At 47.8% G+C, this 16608-nt stretch overlaps 1 protein-coding gene across 7 annotated transcripts in view; it reads right to left on the bottom strand.

The window, feature by feature from the left end:
- The window catches only part of RUSC2 (RUN and SH3 domain containing 2), a 62286-nt gene that overhangs the window by 23543 nt on the left and 22135 nt on the right, over window positions 1-16608 (bottom strand). For 5 of the 7 annotated variants that reach the window (XM_063319676.1, XM_063319681.1, XM_063319675.1 and 2 more), the window contains one exon: window positions 13337-13442. The exons of the other annotated variants lie outside the window; for them this stretch is intronic. The gene's annotated coding sequence lies outside the window, so the exon portion shown is untranslated. The remainder of the gene's footprint in view (window positions 1-13336; window positions 13443-16608) is intronic. 7 annotated transcript variants of the gene reach the window in all.

Consider the following 16608-nt stretch of genomic DNA (forward strand, 5'->3'; position numbering starts at 1 on the left):
GGTGGAGGTGATGAAGCCTGTGAGTTGTTATAGGGTGGGAGTTTGCAGTGGTATTTGTTTGGTCATCCATTTATTTCTCGCCAGCTAATACATCTCTGCCAAATTCATGCCTTCATTAAATGCCTTAGTAAATCATCCAGCACATTTAATGAAATAAAAGGTGTAAAAGGAAATACTAGTTGTCTGACTCATTCTAAACCTCCAGCTCTCTTTCCCTGCCGCGGGGAACAGGGAGCAGAGTAAGGGTGGTCTGCCCAGTCCCAGGGTGAATATTCCAGCACTCAGTGTTTGAAGGGGGCTGCAGCAAGATAGAAAGACTAAATGCTCCCTAAATTTCTGCCTCATCTCGGGCCAGTTCCTCTTGTGATGCTGAGCAATCCGTGATTCCTGAAAAGACCACTACCCTTTTCTTTCCACAATGAGGTGCTGCCTGGGCCACGGCTTTTTCCAGAGGTTTCCAGGACAGCCTGACTAAGCCCATGATTAATGCGTCATTACATCCCAGAACTATACAAGACTATGATGTGTTCAAAATGGAAGCTGCAGCACGTGATGATCGATCACAGCCCTTGTGCTCAAGGCCACAAGGAGCAGCGCAGGTCAGGGATGAGGGTCTCACTTGCCAGCAGAGATGAGAGGGTGGGTGAGACAAAAATAAGCAATAGGTAGGTATGTGCATTCCTGCCAATGACACAACTAGCATGGGGCAGGTACTGCCTCCCAGTCAGAAGAAAAAAGAACCCCCAGCTGCTTTGTGCATTTTGAGATACACAAGACATCAGAAATAGCTCAAGCAGCTAACACAGGAGCCGGACAGTGACCGAACCAGTTTCTCCCATTTCTGTACTCTCTTGCTCCGTGACTCATCATCTGGCATGTGGCAGGTGCCTCTTATAGGCCATGACTCACGAGCATCCACGGAGGTGATCTGGGCTGGAACCTGTTCCTCCTTCTCCCAACCAGCCGTCCACTGCCCCAGCCCCCACCACATATGCTCCTAATTACTATATGCAAATCCGCAGAGGAGAAAAAGACTCTGATGTTTCTAGCTGTTAAGATCACACCGAAACTGCTGCTGAATTAAACTGCAGACACAATAAATCCTTTCTTATCACAGACACTCTAGTAGCAGCAGCAGCAGGAGGAGGGACTACATTTCTAGAGCACCTTTCTGCCTGAGCACTCTGGAAGCATACTGGAGATCTTACAAGAGCAGAAATTACACAATTCCTTTCTGGAACATGCATCTGCCTGGGCGCTGGAGCCTGGCTGCTTCAGTGTTCCCAGAGCACTCAAGAACCCATGCAGAAAGAAAAAAAAAATCCTGTAAGCAAATGAAATTGCCAGGCAGAATCAGTAGCTGAAGATTCCAAGCTTAACTCCTCCTTAACTGCACAGCTTTGGCCAGGGCTTAGCTGCAAAGCAGGGCTGTCATCTGGCTGCCTCATCAACCTGCTCCTTTTACAGACCTGCCCAACTGAGGACCCTAGGAACCAGAGGCTGCAGATGAGTAGTGACAAAAACACAGGTAGAGCCAAAGCCAGCAGAAGTGCTGACTGAAGGTTTTCCCACCAACTTCTATGCCTGGGAGCTGCGAGCTCCAAAGTCTCCACCACAACAGCCACAGGAGGGCAGGGGACAAAGTGTTCTGCTGAGGGAGTTGGGCGTCAAACTCAGCATCAAAGCCGTCTCTCTGACCTGTGCCTGCAGGCGTACATTATGGCAAAACTGCTCCTGAAGGCTGTTATATGGCTACAAGCAATGGTGAACGAGCAACCATTCTTGCTCTTGTATGCACTGCAGGGAGGAAGGCTCCTGAGATGATAGCAAGAGGTGCAGAGGGCACGGATGCTTCGTATGGATGGAGATATTCTTAACAGCGCTGGAGATTTCAGGAGTTGCTGGGGATCTAAAGCATCCCTAGAATTACTATGCTTTGGAAAGACTTCTCAATGAGTGGTCACGAATGACTTCCACTGGGGCTTCAGGGCGTTCCTCCCCAACATTTACTGGAATCTGGCTTCAGACAACTTGGTGTTACACAGATCATGGCAAAGGAGAGGCTCTGCTTATCCAAGGCTTATGGGAGGATAATTTCATAAGCAAGTTGCGCCTGCACAAAGAAAAAGCACAGAGAACAGCTCCATCTCAAGTAGTTCTAGATCGTCCATCACCCTGGTGAAAAGAGATGAGCTAAGCCCTGAAAGGGACAAAGGTCTGTCTCCACAGTGAATAAGATTTCACCCATACAAACTCCAGCCACTCCACGGCTGTATACCTTCACTATTCCTTCCTTTCCATCCAGATTAAAAGATTCCCTTGCAGGAATCACAGCTGCAAAACAATCTTGAACTCTCCCTGCAAGGCAAAAACATCAGTGATCACTGGAGAAAGCCCAACAAATGAGGAACTCAGTCTTAAGACGACTCAGTTAAAGAGGCTGTAAAATCATATTTACTGCCTATTTAGCCCAGAGCTCCATGTATGTAGGAATCACTCACTACCAAGTGAAAACCAAACATTTCTGGGATGGAAGATTACAGATGTACAGCCCCAGGAAGCAACATAACAAAAGCAGAACATGCAGCAAAGGAAGCTACGTGAGACTGAAGTAAAACCACAGTAGTGCCAAGTTCTTGAAATAACTGAAGTATCACCCCACAAGCCACCGTAAATAAACCAGCCAGAAATGTCAAAAAGCCCCAGCAGTATTATTTTCAGGCTTGAACACAGCAGTGGTGCAATGGTTTGCTACCAGGAGTAGGTAGCCATGTCCCAGTAAATAGGAGATGCAATGCAGGCATGGCATTACCCACCAGTGATGGGCATCCGCTCTGCCAGACAGACAGAATGCCTGCATCTGCAGAGCTGTGTTATTTTTAAAAGATGGAATCCTACATGGAATTTAATACACACTGTGTGCAACCAGATCAGGAGCTCCAAAATCAAGCACAAACCGAAAACATCCCAGCAGCAGCCTGGTTTTATTAGATGTTCCTCTTCACAGTGCACATCTCAATGGTTTTTCAAGCAGCAGCTATGGCCAACTGCTGACTCCTCCTAAGACTGCAGAAAACTTTAACCCTTCCTAACTCTAGGTAGTTCTGGCAAGACCAGAAGCAATAACTGGATACGCAGGAAGAAATTTTCTGTCTCTCCAAAGCAGGAATGTGCAATAATCAATTCAATGGTCTGGAGGCTGGCAGCACCCTGATTTGGGGATGACAGCATGCTACAGAGCAAAAAGGCTGAGTAACAGCCCAATCAAGGAAGCATCTGATGAGACTAATGCATGAAATTTATCCTGCCCTTTGAAGGACACCAGGACTACATATACTTTTGCTGCTGATTTCCAACTGCTTTAAGACCAAAGGATGGATTTTGCAATTCCTTGAAGGTAGCTGGAGGAAAAGACTCTGTAGCATAGGTTTGAAAAGGGAATTTTCCTGATTACTGTTAAGACTGTGCATTTCTTGACCCTTTTTTGGCCAGGTCCCTGAACAAACAGATCCTCTGTAATTAAGGTCAAATGCTATCTGAATCTTACTTTTGCCAATTTCAGGGTGTGTGAAAAAAAAAAAAGGCAGAGTGATTCCCAAGATGATGGGACAAAAAGCTTCTGTACTGGGGACAAAACCTTGGACTACAGCAAGCCTGTGCAAGATTAGAAAACACTCTTTGCACTCCACGGCAGGTCTTGATACGACCTCCCTGACCAAAACATGTCTCTCAAGAATGCTTTTCTTAAGAAAGACCAACATCAAAGGCAACTATTGCCACTAGCTGAGAACCAGAGGGAGGAGAAAGATGTAATGGACAGATGAATATATTTAGTCTTCATGGATCAACCGCTACAGGGAAGTTTTGATTTCAGCACAGGAACACAGATGTCTGTGGACTGAATCAGGGGGGGTGAAGCCCCGTCCTCTGCCTTTGCCAGCAGAGTTCAGATGCTCTGCATGAGGTGTAATAACCCCAAAGTGGGCAAATGAGTAACCAGCTGCTCCATTCTCCCCACCCATCACAGGCAGCCTCCTCCATATGGGAACAGTTTACATGTAGAAGCAGGTTTCATAACCTGCCCATAAGAAAGTTAGGACCCTACACAATGATAGTGACTTTATAGTGTCACTTTTTTTTTCCTGAATTCTTGCAACTCTCAGGGCTTGCAACTTCCTGAACCAGTGAGTTCCACATCAAATTACACACCACAGTAGTTGTTATCTGTCAGTGCTTTTGAACATATGGGCATTTAATTTCATTGCTTGTCCTTGGGGCTAGGGCAGGGAGAGTATCATATTTTCCACTATATTCGCCGCCTCTCAGAGCAGTCCCAAGCTCTTCAATCTGCTCACGTACAACAGTATTCCCAGATCCCTGGTCTGGTCCCCAACTTCTCTCCAAGTGTCTTCGTGATGTGTGTGTGTGTTTGTGTGTTCACATGGCCAGCAGCAAGGCAGAACTCAGAGGATCTGGATGAAACCGCAGCATCAATTTACGTAACAGAATATTTTCCATGCAACAGAACTAAGAAAAGGCCAGCCAGAACCTTAATAAAATACTTATGAAGCAGCCCAGGCACTCCTAATGATTACACATACTTTTCTTCTGAGAGGAGAAATTTATCCCTTGCAGGGGCTGGAAACCCAAACCAAGCTCAGCTTGTAGAGCTCTATTCGGCACAGTTTATTTTAGGATATCGCTCCACAAGACAGCTCATGTGCTAATTAGGCTTGGAATGACTGGGCTCAACAGAGCATTAAGTGTCTAACTAACTAAATCTGATAACCCTGGATTAACCAAGGTCTTCTGCTGAGGAAAGTCTTGCTGTGCTGCAGAGGATACATAGACCTATTCACTAGGAGAAAAAAGGAGGTCAAATGGGGATGATCCTTGGCTCTGTACTGGAAGAGCAGGTCAGAGTCCCAGGGGACACACCAAGACTACCAGAGGGATGACCACCCTGCTTCTGATCACTTAAAAGGTGTTTGAGAGAGCTGAGGAGACACTTTAAGACTGTAGGCTCCCAGATGTTCCTTCCCAGCTAGGACATGCTCACATTTGGACACCTCCTTTCTTGAAGCTGTTGCGTCCTTTCTGTACCAGATGTCTCAGAGAAAAGAATAAGTACCTGTGACAAGTGGTGATGAAGAACTTACCTCTCCTAAACCCTTACACTGAGATAGGCCTCAACTCAACCATGAAGTTTCAAAACTCTACAACTTCGGAACACATACTATAAGTACACTGGCTCATCTTATTCTCACAAATGCCAAGACATGATGGGCTTTCAAGGTTGACAGCAAGATTTGTGGACAGTCACAGTATGCGAAAATTATTCCTACTATCAGTTTCAAATAATCCTCCTTAATTTCCTGGTATACTTCCATGTTACAAGCAGGGCAGCACAGAAATCATTATCATCTTTCTCTACATCGTTTCTCTCTACGTCGACTCTCTCTGTACATTATTTCATATCATTAACCCTACAGTTTCTCATTTAACATGAATAACTCCTATTTCTTCAGTCTTTCCTCTTATCAGAGTTTTCCAGGACTTTGTGCAGTTTTCTGGGCAGTTTCTCAATGCCCTCCAACTCTGCAGTCATGCTTCTGAGCTGGGGTGACTAATTGCACACAGTTTCCCAGTCAACAGTGGGATGTCCCTTACTTTCTGTATCAACATGAAAAGACTCTGTACCATAATTTTCCACTCCATTTCTTATGTACCCTAACATTCATATGTAGATGTTCACCGAGTAAAGTTGCTTATGACATTCAGGTACTTTTTGCAGTTTAATGACATCAGTTTAATGAGTTTGAATCAATTTAATCAATTTAATGATTTGGAACCTGACAAAGTGTACTTTTGTGACTATACTCTGTTACACACACTTACATAACATAGGATCAAGTTCAAAAACTCGCGGTTTGCAACAAGACTAGGCCAGAACAAATCAGGGGATTGTTCTCTGAGGAGAGGAGTTTCTTTTTGCTGTCTGTGAAGTGTGGCTTTTGGGCGGTTTGCTCCCTCACGTTGCACAAATTCTTGGTGTAGGCATGTCGGGAGATGTTTTCCATGTCCCCATGCAAATTCTCTTTCTGGTCCACCAAGAGATAAGGGGGTCCTCAATGTCTGACTAAGATCCAGGCTGAAGGATATTTTCCCTGGTGAATTTGCCTCATTAAATCAGTGAGGTCTGGTGGCTTGCCTCCATGAAAGAAGATTCCCCTTTTGTTTTGATGAGCAGGCCAAGAGGTTGTTGTGGTTTTTCTTTTCAACCTCAACTCATGCCAAGGGGAAAGCAGACAACAAGGCAGTAGATCAAAACACTGTCTGTCGAACATGCTGTGGTACAGAGGGGAATCACCTCTCAGTACCTCCAGGACAAATACAAAAACGTTGCTTCAGACTTGGGTGTTTCTTCACCATGCAGTACCAAATCATATCAGTAGCACAAAACCTGGGAGAGGTCAGGGTTACAGAGATGGAGACATGCTTTGGGGCCTCAGAAGCTTGTGCAAAGTCACCAACAGAAGCACACAGAACGGAAACCCCAGTGGGTCAATGACTAGTATCAGTCTCTCAACAAGATATGGTCAAACATAAACTGAATGATGTGTGACTAGAGTGTTGTCACCTTTGTGCATTAACCACCCTCATGCCATTGTTTGTCAGTGCTGGGACATATCTGTTTCTGGCAGTTCCTCTTTTCCTCCTCTGTTATTGTGCCATGAACTGGCAAGCCCTACTGTACTAGGGTCTAGACACCTCCAGGAATGTCCAAGGTCCCCCGTGCTCCATGCTGCTTCACCTTTTCCCTGACTCAGTCCTCCCCAAAACCTGTCAGTCTAAGAGGAAACAGGGGAGGGAAGCACATGGGAATGAAAAGGCTGTCAGGCTTACTGTAATAAGTCATCACCACCTTCAGAGTGCTTTACAATTACTGTAATTATAAATAATATGTGTTTGCAGAAATGAAAATGAGGCATATGACATGGAGCTGAAAGCAGGAGGAGACATCTGGGTAAGAAGGATGATCTCCCCAATGGCCATTTCATGCACTATGACCTGCAGCTGGGGATAAATCTCAGCAGCAGGTTAAGCTAGATGCCACTGACTATGGACAAGAGAGAACAGCTTGTTGCCTATAGAAAACAGCTAAGTGCAGATGCCTGATTAAATCCACTTGCTGCTCTTCTGAAGGGTCAAGCTACAATCACTGTTCATGGTAAGCCACATCCAGGTAAGAAATCCCTTGGAAATGACTGCAACTTCTCACGTACTAACAAATGGCGAAGGTGAGGTCAACCAGACTAAGCCAAACCCCAGGGCTGATGTGCCACTCCAGGTATCGATCACTAGAATGAATTAGGCAAAGCCAGGGAAGATATGCTGTGTGGGCCAACAATATTTTGGGACCACAGATACGAATTATTTATACCTGCTACTGGATCTTCTCATATATGGGCCTATGATTCTACCACATGAGTTAATGGGAAAGGTCTGAGGGTGGGACTACAGGGAAAAATGCCAAGTAAGCAGTCTCTGGAACCATGCTCACTGTCAGGAGCAGTAAATTGCACTGGTGCAATGGTCCAGACAGGTCATTCTCCCCACTGAAAGGGACATCTGTGAGGACAGCTATGCTATCTGAGCTACACAGAATACGCATGACAATGCAGCACGAGGCACACATCCCTGCTCTTTGCTATGGGAACCTCAGAGAGGCACCAAAAGAAGGTGGCCTGGTAAACAATTCAGGTGAATTGGACCTACTAGGCAAAAGGAGGCTAAGTAAGGATGTGGTTGCTCCTGCACCAATGCATGCAGAGCAGAATGGAGAAGGTCCTGCCCACTGAAAGCATTTAGGTCAGATTTTTCCAGAAATGATGGCAGTTGGTGCTAGTTTACAAAGAATAAGGCACAGTTCTGGAGTTAAAACAAATCAATGAGATTAGTCCCTACATGAGATATGTGGGGAGCAAGGATTCCCTGCTCCCTTGAAGAGTAACATCTGAAGAGCCCATTCCCAGAAGCAGCTGAGAGAGATGATCTAATTGGTGCTGAACCGCGTCTGTGTTAGACAACACCCAGGAGCACAAATTTTCCCTAGGGTTGACTGCATCACAGTTAAGCAACTCATCAGCTCAAACCTCACATGACAACCGGATTTCTTGCGAAAAACTCGTTTTCCTGCAACTGTATGTAGGGTTTTTTCTGGCACTGGCATGCAGGAGAGCTCCTGAGCATTTGCCAAAGCCACAAACGCTCAGGTTGAGTCTCTTGCACATCTGTGAACCAAGGGGAAGGCAGACTCCCCCAATCCAGTCCCCATCTCTTGTCCATGTGTCCCACCCTTCCTTAAGAACAGTGCACGGTCTAGTCATGGAGGTGACAGTGGGTCCCAGGGATGTCTCAGGTGAAAATCTGCTGTTGATTTGCCAAGGTCTTCCATACAGGCTCTGAGTTTTTTTTCCTGTAACTCCCAGAGAAGAAAATCCCCTCTTGCCGGAAGGAACTGCTAGCTCTCATCACTCCAAGGTATCTGTGCCAGTGGCCCAAAAAGCACAACAGGGCAGTGACACTCAGTCTCTGCTTCCAGGGAACCTCTTCTCCTGCTGGAGCCGAGAGCAGGTGTGGTGGTTGTGCCAGTTTCCCATCACTGGCCAAGGGTCAGTACAAAGCATTGCCGACATCACTCAAATATCTATTATTTGTCACTCAAAGGTACTGCCAGCCCCACATCCGCAGCACCGCGCACAGACCAACACAGGGGCTCTCTCCCAGCAAACTCGGAGGGTCAGCCTGAGCCAGAAGCTGCCACCACCTACCTTATGGCCATTCACCCACATTACAGCTCTGTCTCGTGCCTTCCTTCCATTTACCAGAGTTAACAACCACAGCCTTTTTTTTTTTTTTCTTCTTTTTTCCCTATCTGCTGATACAACCACCAGCAGCCTCACTCAACAAGAAAGAAAAATAACACTGTCTACACGCCCCTAGGGCTGCAACACAACTGCGGTGGGGAGAGGAAGAATTTGTGGACATGCCTGCTCTTGCGCTCATCTTAACAGGTATGCCTCTGCTTTGACCCACTTCTTTAAGAAAATGAACATTAAAATAATTTTCATCAAGAGAGAAAACTGGAGCAGAATCAGGGACTAGAGCCATTTTGACAGCCTGTTTCTTCCTCTTTGGAGAGTAACCAACTTCCAGGCGAGCGCTAGGGCATGCAGGGAACCTGCTCAGCAGATAACACGACAAATCCCTGCTCAGGCTGGTTACCAACACCGCTGTCATTGATCATTGCTATGGATTTCACCCCCTGCCAGCCAAGCTCCCTCAGCTACTTCAAGACTCATCCTGCAGCCTTTGGCATAGCTCTGTAATGGGGGGAAGTCCTGGCTCTTTTGGACTTGCAGACGAGACTGCCAGAAGCAGTTTATCCACATCAGGACTCCTCTCACCAAGCAGCGCAGGTAGCGGACAAGTGAGGTTTCCCACTCCCGGTTCGATTTCAATGGCTCCCAAAAATGCAGGGACAAAATCTCCTCATCCAGTACTGTCCTGTGATTCCACAGCTGAGAGGGAGGCACTTCCACCTCCAACCCTCCGCCTCTCAACCACCTGCACAGATCTCCCCATCCCTCACTTTTGGTTTGCTTTCCTTGGGTTGAACCGTCAGAACCGTGGCCACTGGGATGAGTTATCGCCCACCATCTACGATATAGAAGTGGCTCTCATCTGAATATCTCAAGCTGACCCAGTTTATATTAAACAGAAGGGTAAAAAGCAAACAGCTCTGTAATGAAACCTTTTTAATTTTTAAAGAGCAGATCTCCAGTGTATCAAGGAAAACAGTTATAGAGCCAACAAGAACAAAGAGATTGGAGAAGTACTGCAGAAAAATACTTTGAATGTACATCATAAGTAAAAAATACCATCTGGAATGACCAAGCAAGGTGAGGAAATTAGAAAAGCAGGGCTCCTGACCAACCTGAATGAATAACCACACCAAGAAGGACATCAGAGGTAATTAAAACAATATCTTTGGTGCTGATTTGGCAAGAAGAATAATACTGAAGCTGTGGTGACGACAGGTTAGATAATACAGAGGAAAGAGGGTACAGAAAAGGAAATGAGCTTTTGAAGTGGAAACCAGTTCTAGAAGGTGAATGCGCTGAAGTCAGCAGGACAAGATACTCTTGATTCCAGAAAAAGGAAAGAATAGTTGCATGATGGCAGCTGGCAACAGGGCTTTTGACAAAATTAACCATGAAGAAAGAGAGGAAGTAGGGGAAGCTGTGTGGTTGGCAAATAATACAGTTAAGGTCTGTACCTGTTCCGAAACAGGAAGGGAAGTGACCCACGTTAGATTTATCAGCCTGCCTTTAGTACTACACAAGGCTTTCAAAAAACATCAGAAAAGAATAATAAGACTGGGAAATAAATTAAAAATGGGGCAAAGCACAACATGGGGTTGCAAAAGGTGGGCTACCATCTGTCTATCAGGATTAATACCAGAGTGAGATCTTGACTCACCAGGAACATCAGACTGGAAGAAAATTGTGATCTCTGGGATAGAGAACTCATTTTTTGTTTGCTATCACAGCCTCAGACACCTGAGAGGTGGAAATGGAGCCATGGGCAGGCCATTCCGGAGTCCGTGGCATATTCTCCTGGGCCACCTGCACTTTCTGCAATGCAGGTCCAGGTCCCTTGGATCCAGAGATCCACCTGCATTTTATCTCCAGCATTCTGCATCAATGCAGCGAGGAAGAGACACAGCAGCAATTATGTCTCCTTCCTGTGAATCATTTCGGTCAGCTTCAGTCACCAGAAGCTCTTGCCCGTCTTTTAAGCATCTCAAGGCAGAGATTATCTGTGCACTCTCACTGCTTAACAGATGCTCTGGTAAGAGTGGCACCTACGAGCTGGTCACAGCCTGAATGTCCTGGGGAACATTCCCACCCCACACGGACAAGGAGGCTGCATCAGCTTCTTTTATTCCTTTAGGCAAGCCTTGTACACACAAACTATACACAATTTTTCTTCCACACCCTGATAAAAGTATGTGTATTGTGCATGGGTATGTCCTGTTGCATTTCCTGTCCTCTGACCCACGATGGACCTGCAAACACGCATGTGCCGTTGTTATCCCCCACCCAGCTCCTGCAGGAGCCTGTTCTGCAGCAGCACCACAAGCGCAGCATATCCTGCTCCCTGCTCCCATGGGAGCTGAATGGGACAGAGACCTGCAGACACAGAAAGGGTTCCCAGGTCCCAGGGAGAGATCGGGATGAGAAGGATGCCCTATGGTGCTTCCAGGACATTGTCACAGAACTGCGAGCAGAACACACTCGGCTCCATGGTTGTGCTGGAAGCCCTCTCCTTCCCACCTGGCACCCTGCACTGAAACTCCGGATTTATCTTCTTCCTTCACCTGTTGTAAGGCTGGAGAGCCTTGCCACTCCACAGGGATGGAGACAGAGCACCAAACTGAGGACCTGCAGCAGCAAAATGGTTCCTTCAGAAAACTGCTGCAGAAAAGGCTGTGCTGAGGATCGCTGCCACCTCCACAAACCCCTTGGAGCTGCACACAGCACTGACCACCTCAGGGAACATAGTTAGAGGATGGAGAATAACAGCACAAATGACACATTTACATTCCCTGACAATGACATCCCTGAATTTCCTCCCCATGCCCTCTACTGCTTGTCTCTGACCCACAACCCCCTGTTCCTCCAGCTCTGCAATGCCCCTCACACCCGCCTCTTCTTCTCCACAGTTCCTCTACACCTCTGCCAAACATTTACCATTTTATCTACACTTTTCCTACCATCCTGTTACTCCTGACAGGATGAAGATGCTTTATCTGAATTATTCTTGGTCACTGGAGAGCTACAGAAAGCTTTTGTGTAATAGGTTAGACCTGCTAAACTCGGTTTTTAGCAACATCAGTATACAAGACTGTAGGTGTCTGGAGGTAAAAAAAAATCAGATATTTGCTTCCCCCATACTCCATATACCTTTAAGACACCCATCAATTCAGTCCCTGTATGATCCATTCATCAACAGCCAACGCTAATCCAGCTTCCATTAACACCACATTCCCCCAAAACACCTGCAATTGCAACCCCACATGCTCAGCACCTTCCATAACCCGAAACGATTGCATCTGCTGTTTATCCCCTTTTGTTACTACATTCCCATGTGTACATTCCCCTACAGCCCCATCACTGTACCACGCGTACTGAAATGTCATTCTTTTGTACCTTTACCTTATTGTTCTTGCTGACTGTCATCCTGAACATCGCCCCTCCAGCATCTATACCTCTATCCCACCATATACCCTTCTCTTTGTTCAAGCCCTCTCCCTTTGCCTTTGCAGAGGCAATTTGATGGAAGGATTTGTGCAGAGGGTGGGGGAGGGAAGAAGAAGGAAGGTGGGGAGGGAAAAGAGGGATTTGGCTATAACAAGACCATGTAATTAAGCTCTAGTAACTGGTACCCAGCCTGGACCCCTCATTTCCATAATTAAAAGCAGTAATTCCTCCATTCCTAGATAACCTTTCTCATCCGATCTGTGAAAAGAGGCAGGGAGAAAGCATCCATTTAACAGCCGGCACAGACACACCCTGGGAAACACAAAGGACTCCAGCCTGCACAGAACCCGTGCATCCCTCAGCAGAAGAGCAGGGTTTTATCTGCCACAATATTTTATCCTACTGCCTTTTGAGCAATTGATTTACCAGTATTTAGAAAAAAAGGGACAGGAAAAAAACAAAAAACAAAAAACAACAAATAAAAAAAGCCAAAAGCCACACTGACAGCAGCCTTTCCTCTGCCTGCGTCCTTTGTTTCTGGCTTTTCATGGAAGCGCTGCCTGTCAAAATAGCTTTTGAGCCGCACAACAGCATCACCGCCAGGGATGCACAGAGAGCATGGTAGCCGGCGGGACCAAAACAATCCGTGTGGGCTCGTCTGTCATGGCAGGCACAATGGAGAGCTGTGCGGCGGCATTGTCGGGGCGAAGCACGGCTCGCCTCCGCACAACCAGCCCCGGACATGACAACTGTTATTTCAAAGCTACAATGGACAAACACACATTCTGCGCAGCAACACCAGCCTCCTCACTCGCTCGCATCCATTATAATCACAGCAGCTCCGAAGCAACACAGCCTCCAAAGAGAGAAAGCAATCCTAAAATCCTTAAGCTCCATCGGGTAGCTGGCAATCTCTACAAAAACAAACTAGGCGCTTTGCAGGACAACGAACGGCCTGAAAACCATCCGTACGACTAACGCCCACCCCAACCATTTCTCCGTCTCACCTTTCCACAGATCCGCGGCTCCCTGCCTCCTCTCACTGAACACGCTCTGCTCCGGCACTGCTGAGCACTCGGATTCCAGTGGGCTCCGTGCTCTCTCACCAGGATGCTGTGGGAAACAGAGTCAATTTTTTTTTTTAATTTTTTTTTTTTTTTTTCACAGCTGCATCCCTGGCAATGCAGAGGGTCTGCGCAATCACATCCCCAATGCTCCTGCTGCTGCTGCTGCTGCCGCTGTGACGTTGCTGCGTGTGAAGGAGCAAGCATGCCCACAGCACCGCCGTGCCGGCTTGCAATTAGTCCCTGCGGGACCTCAGACGAGGCAGGGGATGGGAGGGAGCAGAGAAGGAGAGGAGGGGAGACAAGTCGAGCCAGAAGATGGAGGATGGATTCCTACAGGAATTGGGAAATCGGGAAGGTAGCATCAGGAGAAATATAAAGACTTGTATATATAGATGTCTTATGACATATAACACAGCTGCAGCATCTTATTCTGTGATGAGCTTGGGTTTCAGATGGTTGCAAGCTGTCTGATCTCTTCTCCTGGCTTTGCAAAGGAAAGCAAAAGGAACTGAAGTGCGATGTTCCTACTGTTGGTAATGGCAGCCAGAGCCCTTGGAGATAAAATGCTAGTCTGCAAAGGAATACACAGACGGAGGAGGATGGGAGGACTTATAACTGAGAGATCAGGATGACTACAAGAAGCTTCTTGAAGCTTCTTTTACATTTCTATAGTGCCTTGTCCAAAAGAGCTCCATCAACACTATCTACACAGCACCCCTGAAACACAGCCACCCCCGGAGCGAGATGCAGCCACCAGCGCTTCCCCCAGTGCCAGACCCACCTGTCAGGGGCAGGATGTCTCCAGTCCCACAGGGAATCTCAAAATCAAGATCGCAGCAACTATTAACTACAGCACTTGATTAAAGTGCTGCCCGTTACCCGGGCTAAATCCCAGTATCTCTGCAAAGCAATCCACAGCAGATCTTCCTCCCCGAAGCCATGGACCACCACCTGCAAAAGCCCAGGCTCTCTTCCTACCCTGGGGCCATGTGAGGGGATTTTTCCATCATCCCCCTTTCACCAGCGGCAGCTGCAACCTGCTCCGTAGGCAAGTCAGTGCAGCTCCTGACAGGGCACAGGGAGCTTCGCCATGGGATGTGTGTGGTTACTTTTGTTTTTTCTATGACAGTCTGAGCGTGACCACGCACCCCAGAAACTCAGCTGCCCTGAGACAACCACCATGAAGGGACCACTCACGTTATTGCATTTTGCCACCTGGTCCCGCTCCTATAGCCACCACCCCATGCTGAGCTCAGGACATGGGGCATCCACCTCAGCAAAAACAACTCCTATGAGCCCGAACCAAACCCCACCTCCTAAACCAAGGCTCCATGGGGAGCAGGTAAGCCAGAGAAGAGGTAAAAATGTCACACAGAGACACAGTTCAGAGCCATGAAGAACCCTCACATGCCTGAGTACTTTTTGGTCTATGCCATCATGCACCCAAAGCAGCAACTAAATAAAACAAATACAACAGCCTGGTCGATACAACATTTTGCAGAAGCTTCTGCCTCTGGAGAGGCCAACATAAAAAACTATGCCAGAAAAATGTTAAACTCATTACTGGAAGCGGCTGTCAATTGCCTCAGATCCCAGACCACCAGAAACCTTTAGTTTCTCCTCAGAAACCTTAGTATCTCTTCAGGTAACATTCAAATCGGATTTCACAGAATCACATAGAATCATAGAACAGTTTAGGTTGGAAGGGACCTTAAAGATCATCTAGTTCTAACCCCCTGCCATGGGCAGGGACACCTCCCACTAGACCAGGCTGCTCAGAGCCCCATCCAGCCTGGCCTTGAACCCCTCCAGGGATGGGGCATCCACAGCTTCCCTGGGCAACCTGTTCCAGTGCCTCACCACCCTCACGGTAAAGAATTTCTTCCTGATATCCAATCTAAATCTACCCTCTTTCAGTTTGAGAAAACTCTTTCAGTTTCTGACTGAAAACCCAGGGGCTGGTGGGTGGCTCCCACCAAGGGCTCCAGAGGCAGGAACCCAGGGCTGTCCCCAGTGCAGAGACCCTTCCAGCGAGAAGAAAGAAATGGCCTTGGGCTGGTTGTGGGCTGTGCAGCCTGTTCACCATGCACGGGAGCCAGCATGGGAGACACGGCTCTGCTACTCACCTCCGAAACACCGGGAATGATCCCTCAGCCCGTTCCAAAGCTCAGGCTCCGCAGGTGCCCCCTGAGAGGCCGATACCCGTGCCCCATTCACGGTACTTCACACTCCACAGCCCTCTGCTTGCCTGTGGGTGCTCGGGACCCGACATCACCCCCTGGTCTTGTTCAAGCATCAGGAACAAGCCCCAGGGAGGAGGCAGGAGCAAGGGACGTACCTCCGCGCCTGGCCATTACAGCAAGCTGAAAGCTCGTCCTGCCAGGCTCGCTCCCCCCGAGCTGCAGTCAATGAGACTATTTACTGTACCCCCATTAGCGTGCAGCCCCCGGACCCCCGTACGGCCAGCCCCATTGTATTGTCAGCGTTAATTAAGGCAGGCTCAAGCAGACATCTCTGGCCCGTTCAGCTGGGACAGTCGGGGAGCAGCAGGGAGGAAGGAGACAGAGAGTCTCAGCTGTGGAGCTCTGTGCGGAACAAGGAGCGTTTGTTACCCAGGAGACTCGTTCCCACAGCAGAGAGGAGAATGGAAACTATTTCGGTGCCCTCCCCAGTCCTCCACCAGCACTGCCAATGCTGACGCCAGGAGGTATAAATGCTGGCAGGCGGATTGCTTGCCTGCATCCCTGTCCCTGCCACAGGACACTGGCATTAACCGATTCACTGACAGCAATGCCTGCCTTGTGACACAGACACGCACACCAGAGCAGATGGAGTCAGGGGGCTGTTTTGTTAAAAATCAGACACAGCAATGCAGCAGACAAGGGGCTCCCTCAGAACCACTCCTATTCACATATCTGTTCCCAGCATTAAGATTTGTATCCTCCTCCTCAAAACAGCTATTCAGCACGTTTTTCCCCCACCCCAAGCTCGTGTTGCCTTGTGCCTCTGCAGTGAGCATCCCTCTGCTGCACCTCCCTCCCAGGATCTGCCCCTCTCAGCAACACCGCTAAAAACTGACGGGCTGTCCCAGAGATTCATAGGCAGCAAGAGATTACAGGCACTAATGAGGAAGAAGAAAGCAGGGGACTGTCTTCTAGGAGATGACTTCTCTTTGATCACAGGCGAGTCAGTGAGAGAAGGGGAGCATGGTT

This window comes from Chroicocephalus ridibundus, chromosome Z (assembly GCF_963924245.1).
Source record: "Chroicocephalus ridibundus chromosome Z, bChrRid1.1, whole genome shotgun sequence".
Taxonomy (NCBI): Eukaryota; Metazoa; Chordata; class Aves; order Charadriiformes; family Laridae; genus Chroicocephalus; species Chroicocephalus ridibundus.